The following is a 17,651-nucleotide window of genomic DNA, read 5'->3' on the forward strand; positions in this document are numbered from 1 at the left end:
TGCGATCCTACTTGCAACCACATTCCGTTCTTTGTTGAGCTCTTGTGCACATAAAATCTGAGAGCAAATACATCAAACAAGATCAATGGAGATAGGAAGAATGGAGATCCAAACCCTATTGGACATGTGATGGTATAATCTTTATGATTTCATTTGATTTGCATTGTCTTAGGTAATCTTCATATGTTATGGTGGATCTTTGTTGTTGTTAGGCTAGGTTTTTGTGGTTGAATTCATTTAGCCTTTCAATATCGTTATTATTGTTATCCATTTTCACCATATACACATAGCGAACCCTACTATTGTGGAAGTAATTAAAAAACCTTGGCCCGTATTTCAGTTGGTCCCTGAAATAGCAAAGAAGGATGATACCTTAGGTGCATTCTCTCAAATCCCTAAAGGTGTTGTATATGTTGAAGACCCTAGAATGTATATTCACTGCAATATTGAAGAGCTAGGAGACAAGGAAATCAAAACCATGTACAAAACCAAGATATGTGATGATACCGGCAATATCAAAGCTGAACACAAAATCATTGAAACCCTAGGATTCACAGAAATCCTTAGTATTCCTGAATTTCCTAAGGATGTGATTATGATAGTGTTAGGCAGAGTTCATGGAGAATTTTTCTGGTTAGATGCAATTCATAAGATCACCAAGCAAGCGGTAAAGGTTGTCACAGGGTTACCGGCCACCGGTAAAAGACCAGACAAAAACAAGAAAGTTTCAAATGATTTAGTCATAAACCTAACAGGTGCAACATTTGATAAAAGATCTTTAAGGGTTAATGATGTAAAGGATACAAATGTGAGATTCATAAGCATGATATTAGGTTACAAAGCCACTCATGCCAATAGACTCAACTCAGTTTCAAGTTTATGCATTAAGAGTGCTTATGACATGATAACCAACAATGCAAAAATTGACATATGTGAATGGCTAAAGGATGAACTAATAGACAACCTTGTAAAGATAAAGAAGGATAAGAAAGGAACCTTCAGATTTGGAAATCTGTTAGTGTGTCTAATGCTTCATATAACAAAACAAGTTCCTGGTATAGGATATAAAGAATTCGGATATGACATACCGATAGGAAAGCAACTGATAGAACTGTTCAATACCATGGGTGAGAATAAGGAAAACAACATTCATGACTTTTTCCAAGCACTAAAGACGAAAATGAAGAAAAGGACAAGGTTATCTCAGGAAATTATAGATAAATACAAAGATGATATATGCTTTGTTATCAAAAAGGATGAAATATGGATGGAAGCAGTCATCCCTAGGACAATCTGGGTAACAGAAATGGGCTATGAAACAGATGACCACATAGTTGAAACTTATGCCAAAGCACTTCTGGAAGCCCCCAATGAACCTAAGGAGGAAGCATTTGGTAGTGCTGAAACAAAAGAAAAATAAATACAGTCCAAGAAAAGAGTGAAGAAGGTAGAAGCTTTTGTGAGAAAAGGATCCAGACAAGCAAAAGCCATTAAGGAAGATGTATTAAAGAAAACTGGCATAACTGAAGATGAGTTGGTAGCCCCACAACCTGAAGCTCATCTATCACCGGTAGGTACTATAGCGTCCTAAAATTGCGACACTTGCAATTTCGACCGCATTTGGGTCTTCACGATGGCGACGCAACATGCAACCTGAATGGAGACCCCGAAACCTAATTATGACATTGAAAACTACATTTTCTTGCACCCTGGCCTGAACCTCCTTTGCACCCTGCTGTCCCGGGAGGTGGGACCAGAGCGCCCAGTGCCCTGGTCCTTCAGGACCAGGGTGCCCAGTGCCCTGGTCCCCCAGGACCATGGCACCCAGCGCTCTGGTCCCTGGGTCCTATTTTGGGCCCGGTCTCTTTTGGACTTCAGGTCTTTATGTTTGCAAATTGGAAAATTATCTTTCCTGGTCGGCCTAAGGTCGGGAAAATCAGTCTATCAGCCCTAATTGACAAGTATATAAACTACATTTTCCTCTTTCATTCGATATGATGGAAAAAGCGTGGAAACTATACTCAAGCATTCAAGCATTCAAGCATTCCTTCAAGCAATTGATCATTTCAAGTCTCCATTCAAGGCTAAGTGTTGCATTCAAGACAAGGATTCAACCATTGAAGAGGAGATCACTTACAACATACTACTACAACATACAACATACAACATCTATACCTTCACACATAAGGATACAAACATCCTTACAACAAGGTATTAGTACTTGTTTTACATTACAGACATTTACATTTACAGCATTGCTCATTTCTTGGTTAATTCCAAAACCGGGGTTTGACCTAAAGGCAAACCCCTAATCCCTAACCCCCCAATCATCTTCACTTTTCTGTGTGTAGGTTGTAGGTACGCGGCTGAAATTGAAGATCTGGAATCCTTGTGCAGAGACGAACAGATCCCCCTTTGTTTCGCGGATTTTTCGGAGGACCGTGGCGCTCGAGCGCCATCGTCCCAGCAACTTTTGCTCAAATTTGCAGGCCAGCACCGTATCGACATTTTACTGCTAATTCCAGGTCCGCAGCTTCATACTGTATTCCTATCTCAGTTTATAAGCGAATCTTTCTCACTTTCTATGCATTCCTAGCTTAATTCTTCTATGCACATTCTTTACAAAAGAGGGTAGCCTTGCTGTCATAACCCTTGAAACTCATTTAGCATCCAATCTTGCATTGCATGGGATTGGATCTTGTGGGTTTCAACCCCTCTTTTGAATGTAAAGTCTCTCCCCTAAGTGAAAACCATCAACCCTAGAGTGAATCTCCCTTCTCTCTCCTTGGAGTTGGAAGAGGGGAGAGCAACTAGGGTTCGATCGCGATTTTCCGCTTTACATTTTGGTGAACCCGACGTGAACATCCTTTTTGATTATTCATGGTTAGATCCGAAAATTGGATTCCTTGATTACATTTCCATGTTTGATCTTTTGCAAAATTTTAGAGGTTAATTGCATAAAAACCCTAAATTTTCTTTTTAAGTAATTAAACTTGTGAAATGTTTAATTGTTAATGCTTGTTTCAGATCTGCCCTTCTATTACAAATTATCAATTCATATTTGTGCTTTAATTCTGAAAATTAAGTGGTTAAGTGTCAAAACCCTAATTTTTGAAACCCTCTTGATTCAACCTTTGTCCGACAATTTCACTGATCAAAACATCTCCAAATCAGCTGTAACTTTGGATTCCGCAATAAAATCACAATATCTTTCATCCCTGAAAATTTGGAAAAAAGTTGCGAGGACCGTGTGCACTCAGAGCGCCATCGTCCCCGACATTTTTTCTGAAATTTCGGGAGCTAGATCTTACTGTATTTTCCTGCTAAAATCCAGAATTTTGGCTGATTTTATCAAATCTAACGCTTTCAAAATTACAGTCAAAGTTGGTCTTGTGATTGCTTGGATTAAGGCTTCTAAACATTCAAAAATCATTGAAATTGAAATTTTGTGTCAAAATTGTGTTCTTACTATCCTAAATCTGAAAAGTGTGTTTGCATTCATTCGAAATTTCAGTGCTTTATTCAAATTTGTGACTTTTGAAATTAAGTGCTTAATTACAACAACTTTAATTTCCGCTTTCAAAATTGAATTCTGCGTGAAATTGAGTCAATTTTTAAATTTCAAAATTTGCATTGCTCTTGACATTCCCTCTAAAATCATAAAATTCAAAATTTTAGTTTCCCTCTCTTTTTCAAAATTCAAATTTTGCATTTTTTGACAATCTTGGTAGGGTTCAATTTTGAGATTGCAACTTTAATTTGGCCTATCTATAGATCGTAAAACCACTCAATTTTTTCAGATTAGCTCTAAAATCATCATAACTTTCATCCCTGCAAATTTCGAAAAAAGTTGTCGGGACCGTGTGCACTCCGAAGCGCCACGGTCCCTGACATTTTTTCTGAAATTTCGAGAGAGTGTCCTGATTGTATTTAACAGCTTAAATCCAGAAGATTGGCTGATTTTACTGAAAATTGTTACCTCTAAAATCAAAATTTTCTCTCCCTCTCTAGTGCATGAGTTTTACAACAATAAGCCCTACTTACACTATTCCCGTTAGACGAAGCCGTAGAATTAAGTCTTTCCGAGGTTTAACTACTGAGGAGATGGAACCTAATTTGAATAGCCTTTTTAACGAGGACATGGGTAATTCCTCTAATCCTCCTAATGATGAAGAAGCTCTCCATGAGGTTTCTGAAGAACAACTTTCGAAATTGGATAACCAATTTGACGATTTTCGACAATGGATGTCTCAAGAATACCCCGATAGTCAAGCTCTTCCTTTAATTGAGGGTCTAAAACGTATGCTTCAAAGTGATAAGAATGGAATTGATATTTTGCGTGGTATTGCACACATTGTGGATTCGAATGTGATGCCTATGAAGAGTTGTGCTGAAAATTTGGGTTATACACAACCTCCTACTCAAGTCAATCATTCTATTCCTTTGATGACTTCTATTGCTAGCATACCTACCTTTACATCAAACATAATGGCCACTTCTACACAAGACATTCCTCCTGTGATCACCAGTCATGGGGGCAATCCTTCCTCTTCAATTAACCCTCTTCCTTCATTCAATCCGATTTCTTCATTCACTCCTTCAATGAGTGTCCCTATTATATCTCCACAAATGAACATGACGCAAGGGGGAAATTCATTCAATCATTCCATTCCTCCTTGTAGTGTTCCTCCTGTCCAATCATCTCCTATGACTAATTATCATAGGGTCCCACCACCTTACTCTTTACCTTCTTTCAATAACATAACACCTCCATCTCAATCTAACACATCTAATATGAACTCTTCGACTGAAGCGACCATTAACAATCTTGCACAAACTGTCTCTTCTTTACAGCAACAAATTGCCTCTATGAATCAATCTAAGTTTAGTGTGCCCACATTTGATGTTGCGAGTCCACTTTCTCTTGACATTGTTCGAGCTATTCCCCCTAAACATGTTGAAATTCCGCATTTGGAGCTTTATAATGGTAAGGGTGATCCTCTAACACATGTTAAGACCTTTCAAACAATTTGTACCGATTTTGCTTATGACCAAAGGTTGCTTGCAAAATTGTTTACTAGAACATTAAGAGACAAAGCCCTACAATGGTATTGCTCGTTGCCTTCTTATTCTATTACTTCTTTCAAACAACTTGCAAATGCTTTCATTCAACAATTTCAAAACAATATAAGTCCTAAAGTTACTTTGATTGATTTAATGCATTGTAAACAAGGTGTTAAAGAAAAAGTGACTAATTTTATTGGTAGATATAAGCATTTGTATGCTCAAATTTATTTTCCAGTGCCTAACAATGATATTCAAAGAATCTTTATTTCTAATTTACAAAAAGATATTCAAGACAAACTTCTATTTTCTGAGTTTACTTCTTTCCAACAGTTGTGTGCAACTCTTCACAATTATCAACTGACTGTGAGTCAAATGGAACAATCACATCCTATGGCTCTGAGTGATAAGGGTGATAGCAGTCAACAACCATTTGGGAAGTTTAAACCGAACAGAGATTCCATCAAATTCAATGAAAACATCATCAACAACAATGTGAATGCAGCATCAGGTGTGCCTCCTATTTCTAAATTTTTCAAGAAAGAAAGAAAGTATACTCCTTTGAATGAATCATTGCATAGTATTATGAATAAGTTATTGGAACAAAATGTGCTTACTCTTCCTCCTATAAGGCAAATTGATCCTGCAAAGATTACTTCACCTTATTTTGATAACAAAGCTTTTTGTCAATTTCATCGTCAGCCTGGGCATGATACTGAAAAATGTTTTTCTTTAAAGGGTAAAATTCAAGATTTGATTGATAATAATACTATTTCTGTTTCTGGAGTGAATGATAAAGGCAATACATCTGTAGCTCCTCCTAATCAAAATCTTTAGATTTTCACTGATCCATTACCTTCTCATACCTCTAATGCGATTGAGACTAATGATTCCTCTTTTTCATCTGATGGTCTTGTGTCTATGACTCCGAATGTGATTAACTTTGTAGAGCAGCAAGAAAACCCTAAAGAGCCTTCCATCACATTTGATTCTAGTGAAACCATTAGGGCACCTGATGGTCCTTTATATATAGTTGCAAAAGTCAAGAATACACCTTGCTGTGGAGTGCTTATTGATCCTTCGTGCATGGTTAATGTTATTACTGAAGAATTTCTTTTTACTTTGCAATTGAATCAAGTGATATATGACAAAACAGATGTGATTGTGAAATTATTTGATGCATTTTCTTCTCCTGCAATTGGTTCTATTCCATTGCCTATTGAGGTCCATAACAAATCCCTTGATGTGAACTTTGCTATTATTCCATCTTCCGAACAATTTCATGTGAAGCTTGGCTATCCTTGGCTATCTTCCATGAAAGCTATTGCTTCTCCTATTCATAAGTGTTTGAAATTTCCCCATAATGGTGAAGTTGTTACTGTCAATCATAGTCTCTTTAAACCAGCTGAAAGAATGTCTAGCGTTCCTATTGATTACTTTTGGCCTAAAGAATTCCAATCTCTTCCTCCGCAAAGTGATCATCTTTTTAAATCTTATCAAAAGTGGAAAACAGATATGATCCTATCTCTAAGTGAACCTAGAACACCCAAACTTGACATTCCTATCATTCTTGAGAAGGAAGTTCTTCCTTTGAAAGATAAAACTAATGTCTTTCCTCAAGAAGATTCCCAACCCATCCCTATGGATGTGACTATGCCTATGATTAATAAACTTCCTAAGAGTAGACCTATACCTCCTCGTCATGATGGACTTGGTCTTCTTCCTAAACCAAATATTCCTCCTTTGTATGGAGCAGTTCCTCCTCCTTCTTTTTATAGAGAGAAGAGACCTTCTTCTTCTCCTATTATCCAGCTTAAGAGACCACAACCTAAACACCCAAGTGATAAGGATGATAACATTCCTCTTCCTCAATCTTCTTCACTTCCTACTAAGGCTAGACGAAATCGTTCTGCACGTGAACGCCGATGAAAGCGTCATCTTAGAGCTCAAGCAGCTGCTTCTCAAACTTTGCAATCTCCAAAAACACCTTCAACAAGCATTATTCCATTTTCTCCTTAGCCGACGATTGAGCCGAAATCTCCTAAACATAAGATGCATGATGGTCTTGATCCTGTGCGAGTTAAAGATCCTATTTTTATAAATCTTCATGATGATATAGATGAAAATGTTATTCATGATGAAAATATTACTCGTGTTCATTCTGATAGTGAATATGAACTTGTTGATATTGATAACCATTTATCTAATAAATTTTCTAAAGCACTTATCCTAGCTCCTAGACAAGAACAACGTGGCTTGGAACATGAACATAGCCCTTGTTTGGATCTTGTGATAGCTCCATTTGCTGTGTTGAATGTTCCTCCTCTAGCATGTTCCCTGCCTTCCCGAAACATTGATCAGCAAGATCGGGGGGTAGATGACGTGCTAGACTAGTTACATTAGCATAGCAGATTCTCTCCTCCTCTCTTGTGTTACTTCTTCTATACGTTACTCTCATTCTTCTATTTGTTGTCCTTGGTGTTGTCTACTTGAGGACGATGCAAAGCATTGAGATCTCTTTTGGTCTCTCTCATGTTGACTCAAAAGACACATGTGTTCCCTTCTTCTAGGTGACCTTCCTTGATTGGGGAATGAAGAACAATTATGCATACATACATATGATATATATACATGAATTATCATACAGCATACTGACCCCGAGGAAAGTGAAGTCACCTCATGCTTTGTGTTTTGTGTCTATTATCCTTGGGTTTATCTCACACTTGGGGGCTAAATCCTTGTGATAACATGCTCCTTTCCCTTTTTCATTTTCTTATATGTATCACTACCTTAAAGCAATCACCCCCGGTGAGGCATGTGCGATCGCTTTAACATAGTTGGGCATACATCCCATTCATATCTTTTCAAGATACTTGAAAATTTCTTGACAAATTTAGCTTTGCCTTGAAAATTTTTGATATCTTTCTTGCATGACTCATAGTGAGGGAACCTTACTACTGACAGTCATGGTTCTCCCTCATGATCTTCCCTTTTACTTTGTCAATCGAAGTCGTAAGATCCTTAGTCCACTGGGGGCTTGGTGTATCTTGCCTCCTTGACGTAGTGAAAGTCTTTCAATGTTGTTTCCTTGTACTTTACCGGAAGTATGAGCATACGCCTATACTCCCGCTAAAGTGGGGGCTAAATGTAGCGTCCTAAAATTGGGACACTTGCAATTTCGACCGCATTTGGGTCTTCACGATGGCAACGCAACACGCAACCTGAATGGAGACCCCGAAACCTGATTATGACACTGAAAACTACATTTTCTTGCACCCTGGCCTGAACCTCCTTTGCACCCTGCTGTCCCGGGAGGTGGGACCAGAGCACCTAGTGCCCTGGTCCTTTAGGACCACCCTGGGTCCTATTTTGGGCCCGGTCTCTTTTGGACTTCGGGTCTTTATGTTTGCAAATTGGAAAATTATCTTTCCTGGTCGGCCTAAGGTCGGGAAAATCAGTCTATCAGCCCTAATTGACAAGTATATAAACTACATTTTCCTCTTTCATTCGATATGATGGAAAAAGCGTGGAAACTATACTCAAGCATTCAAGCATTCAAGCATTCCTTCAAGCAATTGATCATTTCAAGTCTCCATTCAAGGCTAAGTGTTGCATTCAAGACAAGGATTCAACCATTGAAGAGGAGATCACTTACAACATACTACTACAACATACAACATACAACATCTATACCTTCGCACATAAGGATACAAACATCCTTACAACAAGGTATTAGTACTTGTTTTACATTACAGACATTTACATTTACAGCATTGCTCATTTCTTGGTTAATTCCAAAACCGGGGTTTGACCTAAAGGCAAACCCCTAATCCCTAACCCCCCAATCATCTTCACTTTTCTATGTGTAGGTTGTAGGTACGCGGCTGAAATTGAAGATCTGGAATCCTTGTGCAGAGACGAATAGATCCCCCTTCATTTCGCGGATTTTTCGGAGGACCGTGGCACTCGAGCGCCATCGTCCCGGCAACTTTCGCTCAAAATTGCAGGCCAGCACCGTATCGACATTTTACTGCTAATTCCAGGTCCGCAGCTTCATACTGTATTCCTATCTCAGTTTATAAGTGAATCTTTCTCACTTTCTATGCATTCCTAGCTTAATTCTTCTATGCACATTCTTTACAAAAGAGGGTAGCCTTGCTGTCATAACCCTTGAAACTCATTTAGCATCCAATCTTGCATTGCGTGGGATTGGATCTTGTGGGTTTCAACCCCTCTTTTGAATGTAAAGTCTCTCCCCTAAGTGAAAACCATCAACCCTAGAGTGAATCTCCCTTCTCTCTCCTTGGAGTTGGAAGAGGGGAGAGCAACTAGGGTTCGATCGCGATTTTTCGCTTTACAGGTACTTCTTCAGAAGGAGACATGCCAGCAACCTTTAAAAGAGTTGTTAGGAAAAGAGATCCCTCACAGGCAACCACTCCTTCACCTAGAAGGACAAGGCAAAAGCAACAAGCTGTGAGATCTTCGATTAGAAAGGTCACACCCAAAAAGAAGCTGACCCCTAAGAAAAAAAAAAAGGCAAAAACTGACTTGGCACCTCTGGAAATTTTGTTAAATGAGATCACAGAGGAAGGAAAACTGAAGAACATAGGGAAAATTTATGACACCCTATTAGCTAATGAGAAAGGGCAAGTTGAGGAGAGTGTAATACTACACATGGACATGTTTAAAAAGTTTTTGATGGAAGTCATAAATGAAATTCCTGATGACTTATACAAAAGACTTGAGGCCAGAAGGCAAGGTGTAATTGAACTGGACAAGAAAATAAAAATAGAAAAACTACTTGTTGTATATCCGGTAAACTCCCCAAAAGAAATTGATGATCTGATAGGTCAGGCCAACCGGACAATTTTTTCCACTGCACACCAGCATATTTCACTAATGGCAGGTAGAGTTACAGAGGTTTCAGAGGAAACAGAAGATGGTTGGGACATATTTTTGGTTGAAAAAGAGAAACAAGAAGAATATAGGAATCCCAAGCCTATTAAGGTATATCAGAAGGATAAGGACAAAGGGAAAGGGAAAATTGGTGGACCTCCAAGCATAAAGGTTAAAGATAACCTACCTCCACCTATAAAAATTGCAATCCCTGAAAACCAACCGGTAGCTGAAAGCATGGATGCAGAGGATAGCAATACAAATCCTGAAGTCCTATTCACTATAAATGTTGATACCCAAAAGATCAACATAACAGTTGATAAAGACCCAAGTGAAAAATCAGATATGGTTAAAGAGCCTCCAGTAACAGGAAATACAGAGCAACTGGCAGCAGATACAAGAAAAAAGATGGAATCTGAAGCACAAATTGAGAAACCGACAGAGCTAAAGGCTCCAGAATAGATGCCACCGGTAAGCAATGAAGAAGGAAAACTAGTGCTAAAGGAAATACAGACACAAACTGACCTGCCAGAGGTCAATACAAGTATGGTCACTTCCACCGATACTCAGTTTGTTGGGTTACCATTAAAGTCAACAAATGTGACTGAGGTATTACTTGAATCCGTCAAGAAAATAACTGACTATAGTTCTCAAGCTTACAAAGCAATAGATGATTCAATACCAATTTTGAAGATAATCGCTCCTGATTGTAATATAGATAATAAAGATTCTTTAGGATAGCTGGATACATTATGTAAATACATTTATGGAAATATTGAGAAAATAAAGGTAGAATCTGTAAAGGACATTGTAAAAAAGGAGAAACATAAATTCTTTGAGGAAGAAATTAAGAAGTGTAACGGAGACTTTGACACAGTTCTACTGGAACTATGTAGTTTGTTAAAAGAGTACAAAAACTTGTACAAAGACACATGCAAAACAAACTTCCTGACTATAGATATAGACAAGAAAATAAGCAAGACACAGGAAGAGATAAACAAGCTTGCAGACAATTTTGTCAACTCACCGGATTCACTATCTGTTTTTGAAGATAAGTTAGCAAATTTTGAGGCAGAATTACTTAAACAAGAGAAAGAGAAAGAGACAATAATAAAAAAGGCAAAACACTTGCGATCTAAACTGAGTCCAAGATTGGACTATCTAGCATCTCTATGGAAGGAAATCTTAGAGGCATTAACACCGGGAAGTAAAACACTGGCAAAACAATTGCAGCATCTCAGCGGTACTGTGAAGAGGACTGAAATAGCAATAAAAGATAGCAAAATGTTTATGGATGGTATAAACTTAATTTTGGGTGATCTTTTTCAGATAATAACTACCCAACTAGAAGGTTCAGGATATGGATCAGTATAACTACAAACTCTACTAACATCTTGACAACCTTTGTCATTGATGCCAAAGGGGGAGTAGTAGGATGAGAAAATTCAAAGACAGGAATCATATGCTCAAGGGGAGCTCCTCATATTTTTTGGTAAATTTTTTTTTGGTCTACACATTTTTGGACACCTTTTTGAAATTTCTCATGAGTGTTGCCATCAATGCCAAAGGGGGAGATTGTTGGCATATGGACACTCCAATGAGACATTGTGTGTGATTGAAGGCTTTGTCATTGATGGCAACCTTGCAATCCTATAGCACCAGCAAGACATCATACCGGCAAAGCATTATTTAAGCAAGACAGTGCACCGGCATCAACAAGATCACTCTACACCGGCACCGGCACAAAAGAAAAGATGTATACCGGCACAAAGGCCGACAGGATTTTTTTTGATATATAATATTTTGTTTATTATTGTAAGCCGACTTGGCAAATTGTAAAATGACTCTTGTATATAAAGAAGATCATTGTAGACAATTGAAATGTAAGTAAGCGAGCATAAAGAAAATTATTAGGCAAACCTAATGTGCGAATTATAGGTCAAGGTTATATGTAAAGAACAGAGCAAGAACCAGTACTAAATCTGGCATTGGAGATGCTATTATAAAGTAGTACAGGTCATTGGATTAGTATAATCCTCATTGTAAGTCGGTGTGACTTCTCACTGAGCAATGTGCTCTAGGCAATTGGCCTTCCTGCATGTGCAGGCCCCTATTGTAAGTAATATTCTCTTATTGGCCAGTAAGTGAATATTGTGGGTCATAAATCCCACCGAGGTTTTTTTCCCACATCGGGTTTCCTCGTTAAACATCTTGTGTTATGGTGTTCTTTTCATGTGGATGTTTTTGATTCTGTTTATTACATTAATTCTTGCATACCGGTACACTGCTACTTTATGTTCTGTATGTTTTAACTTAAAAAAATTCGACTACCGGTAAGATACTGATTCACCTCCCCCCCCCTCTCAGTATCTATGGGAACTCTAACAAGAATAAGTATCTGGTAGATTACTGAGAGGGGGGGTGAATCAGTAAACTGAAAAAACTGATACAAACTTCCCAAACTCAAACTCAATCACACAAAGTAAACTTATCAATAAAATATCACTGTCAAGATCAATACTCATAAGAATACCAGTTGACTGTTATAGCAACTTAACATTAAACAGCTTTAATCTTGTAAACATCCAAATGCTTAATCATATATCAACACACTCCATCTCTCAATGCTTCCAATTATCATGCCTTATCAGAATAATTAAGTAGTTAAACAAATCAACAAATATGATCATAACCACAAAAACATTCACCACATGACACAAATGTTTATACGTGGAAAACCTAAATAGGTAAAAACCACGATGAGATGAGACTCACAAGATAGCTATCTGAACTCTTCTAAAGTTTGCCCTGTTAGGAGCCAAGCCTATTAAAGCTTTTACAATAAGTCTTGTTAAGAACTGATCTTGTTAGGAATCACCCGGTTAAGGGATTTACAAATGCCTTGATAAAAAGCAAATACCCTGTTAGGAGTAACCTCGGTAGAGGATTTGAGAATCCAAGCTAATGGACCACCTTGTTAGAGGATTTAAGAAGTAACCAAGCTTGTTAGAGCTTACCCAGTTAGGAGATTTCAATTTTGTTGTAATTGTTAGAAGACAACAGGTTTTTCTTGATCTGTCTGAATAGCACTACATTTGTTTGATCAGATCCTTTTAAGCTTCAATGTGCCTTTACAAAAAGTGTAGATCCATTCTCCGGTTAGGCAACCACACACTCAAATGATTTTTGCCAACACCTTTTACAAAACAACTTCATCAACCTTAAATACAAATCAATTAGGTCGGTAAAACAACAAAAACTGAATTCTCTCATAGAGATTACAAACAAATCGGTTCAAGTATGACCATTGGATTTACATAGCAATCTATACACATTCTTCAAGAAAATTCCAACTTCTCCATGATCACCACTTCATCAAACTTGTAACTCATCACATGCTTTGCATTAGATGCAATCCACTTTGCTCATTCCCTAGACAATCAAACAAATGCGCCAAAACAATCTGAACTTACCTTCATACAATGACCACACGTGTCACCATCATTACCGCTCAACATCAGATAATAAACCAACATAACCATTTCAGTAAACTTAATTGGTTAGGGTTTAACAAAAGCAACTGGTAGGGTTTATCGGTTACATTACATAGAAAGGTTTTACCCTTATACACTGGTTACTGGTTCAACTCACATACTTATATATCGGTTTACAACATCTTCCATAAAGCTCTTCCTACCGATTACAAGACATTATCAATAATAACAATAATATCATAAATACCATTACTGGTTCAATTGACATCAATGACAACATAACCTATCATTAATGCAATCTTCATGCAAATGCCAACAAATCTCAATTGTTCATCTACAAACCAACGACTAGGTTTAAATTTTGAAGCCACCAGCCCGTTGCACCGTGCATGTATGAATTAATTGTGATTCATTTATGGGCCATAAAAGAAGAATTCAAGGCCATTGTCATGTACCCTACATTCAAGAAGCTACCAGAGTGATAGAAGAGAGAGCCAAGGTGAGCAAGTGCATCTAGAGCGATCGAATTGAGCTTCAAAAAATCAATTAGTCACTCCTAAGACATTTATTTTTTATTCTACAAGTAATTTTAGTTATTTAGGAGGGTTATAGCAAGAAAAAGCTACATTTCTTGCCCTAGTTGTATGGAAAGGGTTTGTCTATCTAGTTTTCATTTTATTTCCTAGTTTAAAAGTTTTACAATGGCTTCCCCTTCGGAGAATACTCAATCTCCATCTACTCCAAAATCTCACGAAGCGGGAACAAGCTCTTCCATGACTGAAATCACCCATTCCATCCCACTGACCTCAATCCATCCCATGCCTAAGATTGCAAATGTGCCTATTGTTGTGTTCACCCCCGCAGCCACTCCTCATGCATCCCTAGAGGTTGAACCAAGTGCTCCAAAAAAAACTCTGACTCAACCCAAAAGAAAGAGGGCATCAAAGAAAGCAACTATTGTTTTGATACATGAAGAATTGTTTGATAACCCTAGCCCTCCCCCAAAAGCTAGGAATCCAACTTAGAAGAGAAGGGGTGTTTCTACTAAAAAATCATCATAGAAGCCTCTCCCATAAAGAATCCACAAGTTGAGGGGTCAAACCCACAAGAAGAGGTTTCAGAGCCCAAGAAAAGAAAGATTCCTATCAAAAGGGCCATACTTAGGATTGCTAAGAAATATAAGTAGACTTCTATAGAAGAGGAGAAAGCTCCTACTCAATGTGATCAACCCACACAAGCCTCAACCCCACTTGCCCCATCAAAAATATAAAAGGAAGTTGCCAAGGAAGCAGAGGAAAAAGAGGGAAGTGAGGGATCTCCATCAAGATCTCCTTAAACTATTCAAAGGTTCAACCATGCAGGAGATCCTCAAGAATGTATTCAATGACCATGAGTCTGGATGAAGAGATGGGTATACAAACAACTAAGGATGAGACATATTCTATTATTTCTATGGAAACAAAGATAAACCGGTCCTAGTGTCAAACCCATTAAGGCTTAATTTGGGAAAATTGGTGGCCCCAAACATATTCGTGGAGCCATTGTTGATCAAAGAACTTAGTAAGAAGTATCACCCTCAAAGCATGACTATCAAAACAACTAGTGGTCATGTCTTAGTAGATATAATTAAAGAGACCATAATTGAGTGTTTTGACTTGGACAGGAGTGCCCTCAGAGGCATTGATAGAAATAGGTTGATAAGAGAATAATATGCCATGAAGGAATTTTATAGGAAGAAGATACTACCGCTTTTCTTGGGGAAATTTTATCAAGGAGGGAAGTGTTACCTTTTAGAATCAGAGAAGGATCCTTTCAATTTGACCCTCTTTGAGGATTATTTTTCTCAGACATATTATGCTTTGTGTCAAATTTTGGGTGAGGATTGTGGATTGACAATGATGCCTATGGAATTCATGATGATGGTCATCAAGATCCAGCATTTAGACACTAATGATTTATATGACTTCACCATAATCATTCAATAAAAATTGCATGAGGGGATAATAAAAGCAAGGAACCCTAATGAGGGATTAAATTTATAACACTATTCTTTTCTATGCTATTTAATTCTTTACCAAAATAGAACTGAATGGGAAGAATCTTTGAACGTGAATATTTTTTATCCAAGGACACATGCAAGATGGACCCAAGTATGGGACAAGGGGTCCAAATATTCAGATTATAAAGAATTATTTGATTTTTTTGTCATGAGGGTCTTAATGATGATGGAGGTTACATTTCCTATGCTTCCAAAAGATATAATAAAAATCTTGAGGATCAGGAGTGCTAAAGAAAATAATGTTGTGTGCCCTGAGGGAGCATTCTCCCACAATTTTGGGGATTTCTTCTTCTATTCCAAATGTATAGTGATCAGAGAGGATGGGTGTAATCAAGCACCTCACATGCTACCCATCATAGTTTCTCCAAGGCTTGAATTTATAGAATTTATATGGAAGCTATTATGGATGGATCAGATAAGAACAAAAAAGAAGGGGCAACACCTCCCAGGGTAACAAAGTTCAATGAATTCATTGTGGGGTGTGAAACCCTTGATAAGGTTTAAAATTTTCTTGTAAATAATTATAGACTCAAGGTCAGCCAAGTGAGGCATTTTGATCCAGAGGGTTATATAAATGATGTGAGGGTTCTCTCATCACTTTGATGAAAGAGAAGATTTAATTAGAAATTCTTACCCATCTAAATCCCTACAAAGAAGAAGAAAGTAGGAGTATTTGAATAAATTGGAAAGGGAGCAGAAAGAAGAAGACCCTAAATTTTGAGAATTATTAGAAAACATTCAAAATGACTTTGCTAGAATGCCATGCAAAGTCAAAACTTTTGATGAATTGATCACAAGTGAGTTAGCCTAGAGGCAGGCTAAGCAGCTTGACAGAGCACCTGAGGAGAGGCCTCCATTTAATCCCCCTATAGGATATAAAGGGAAGGAAGTTATAACAGAGGAACCTTCACAAGGTGCTTCCCAATAGGACCTCTAGGGAACAAAGCAGCCAAGTGCTAGAATTGCAAGGAAAACTGAAAAGGGAGAGGCCAAATTTCTGATTTTGTTGATATTATTGAAGAAGAAATGGATTCTAGTGTGCCATCACCTTCCCCTCCTCATGATGCTTTCAAAGAAGATGAGGCTACAGAGGTGTTGATGGAAGTGGATGGGGCAATTATCCCTAGTGTCATCCTTGAGGATGAAGTCATAGATGAAAGGGTAATAGCCTCCAAACAATTCATGTCAAATGATAATTTCATCAACACTGATGAATTTAAATCTTTCTATCTGCTTGAGAAATTAAAAGATTTTTTTGAGGAGGAAATATAAAATTTTGATAAGAATAACATTAAGTGTACTCCTCAAGAAGCTAGGGAGCTAGTCAGAAAGAGTGGCATACTATTGATGCCAGGGTGGGACCTAGAGAATTTTTTTGTTTTAGACCAGGTCATGAGACAAGAAGACCCCATGTACGCATAGGAATTTGGAGAACATGGGTCTGGGGTTAATCCAAACATAAAAGCATTTTCTTTATGGTCCAAGGCTCCTAATACAAATAAACACATGGTGTTGCGAGGAGTAGAAAATAAGGAGGGTGATGCAGTTATCAATACTTTGGCAGATACAACTGCATCAGAGGTTGTCACCATATCAATGCATGCAGCCCATTTTTCTAAGCTGGTTGTAAAGGAGTAGGAGAAACAACATGAAAGACTCAAGGTTTTACATGTGGCCCTCAATGCTTATCATAGTTGGATTTTCATTGAAAATGCAAAATTAAAGGTTGGCTTGGCAAAAACAGACTCAATGTCTTTAGTGAGTCCCAAGCCAGTGTTGGGAAAAATTGTGTCTCAAGCTTGAATTTACATGAGGTTACTATTTATAGTAATTTTTTATTTGAGCATTAAATGGTGCAAAATTCTCCATGAAGCTTCCCATTGCCTAGATAAGCATTTCAGTAAAGTTACGTTGCAAGATCACAGCTAGTTTCCAAGATATTAAAGTTTCCATTTTGGAGGGGTGTGATGAAAGGTTTAAATTTAATTTTGATGACTTTATAGGCCTTAAAATGCCCTAAAAAGTGGGCATAAATGGTATAGAGGTTTACAAGGCAATATAGCACTTCGCGAGCTTTTCGGTGCTTCAAACAGTTCATAAATAGGACACACGATTCTCAAGTTATGGCCTCTGAATGT

The sequence above is a fragment of the Cryptomeria japonica genome, chromosome 9 (genome assembly GCF_030272615.1).
Source record: "Cryptomeria japonica chromosome 9, Sugi_1.0, whole genome shotgun sequence".
NCBI lineage: Eukaryota > Viridiplantae > Streptophyta > Pinopsida > Cupressales > Cupressaceae > Cryptomeria > Cryptomeria japonica.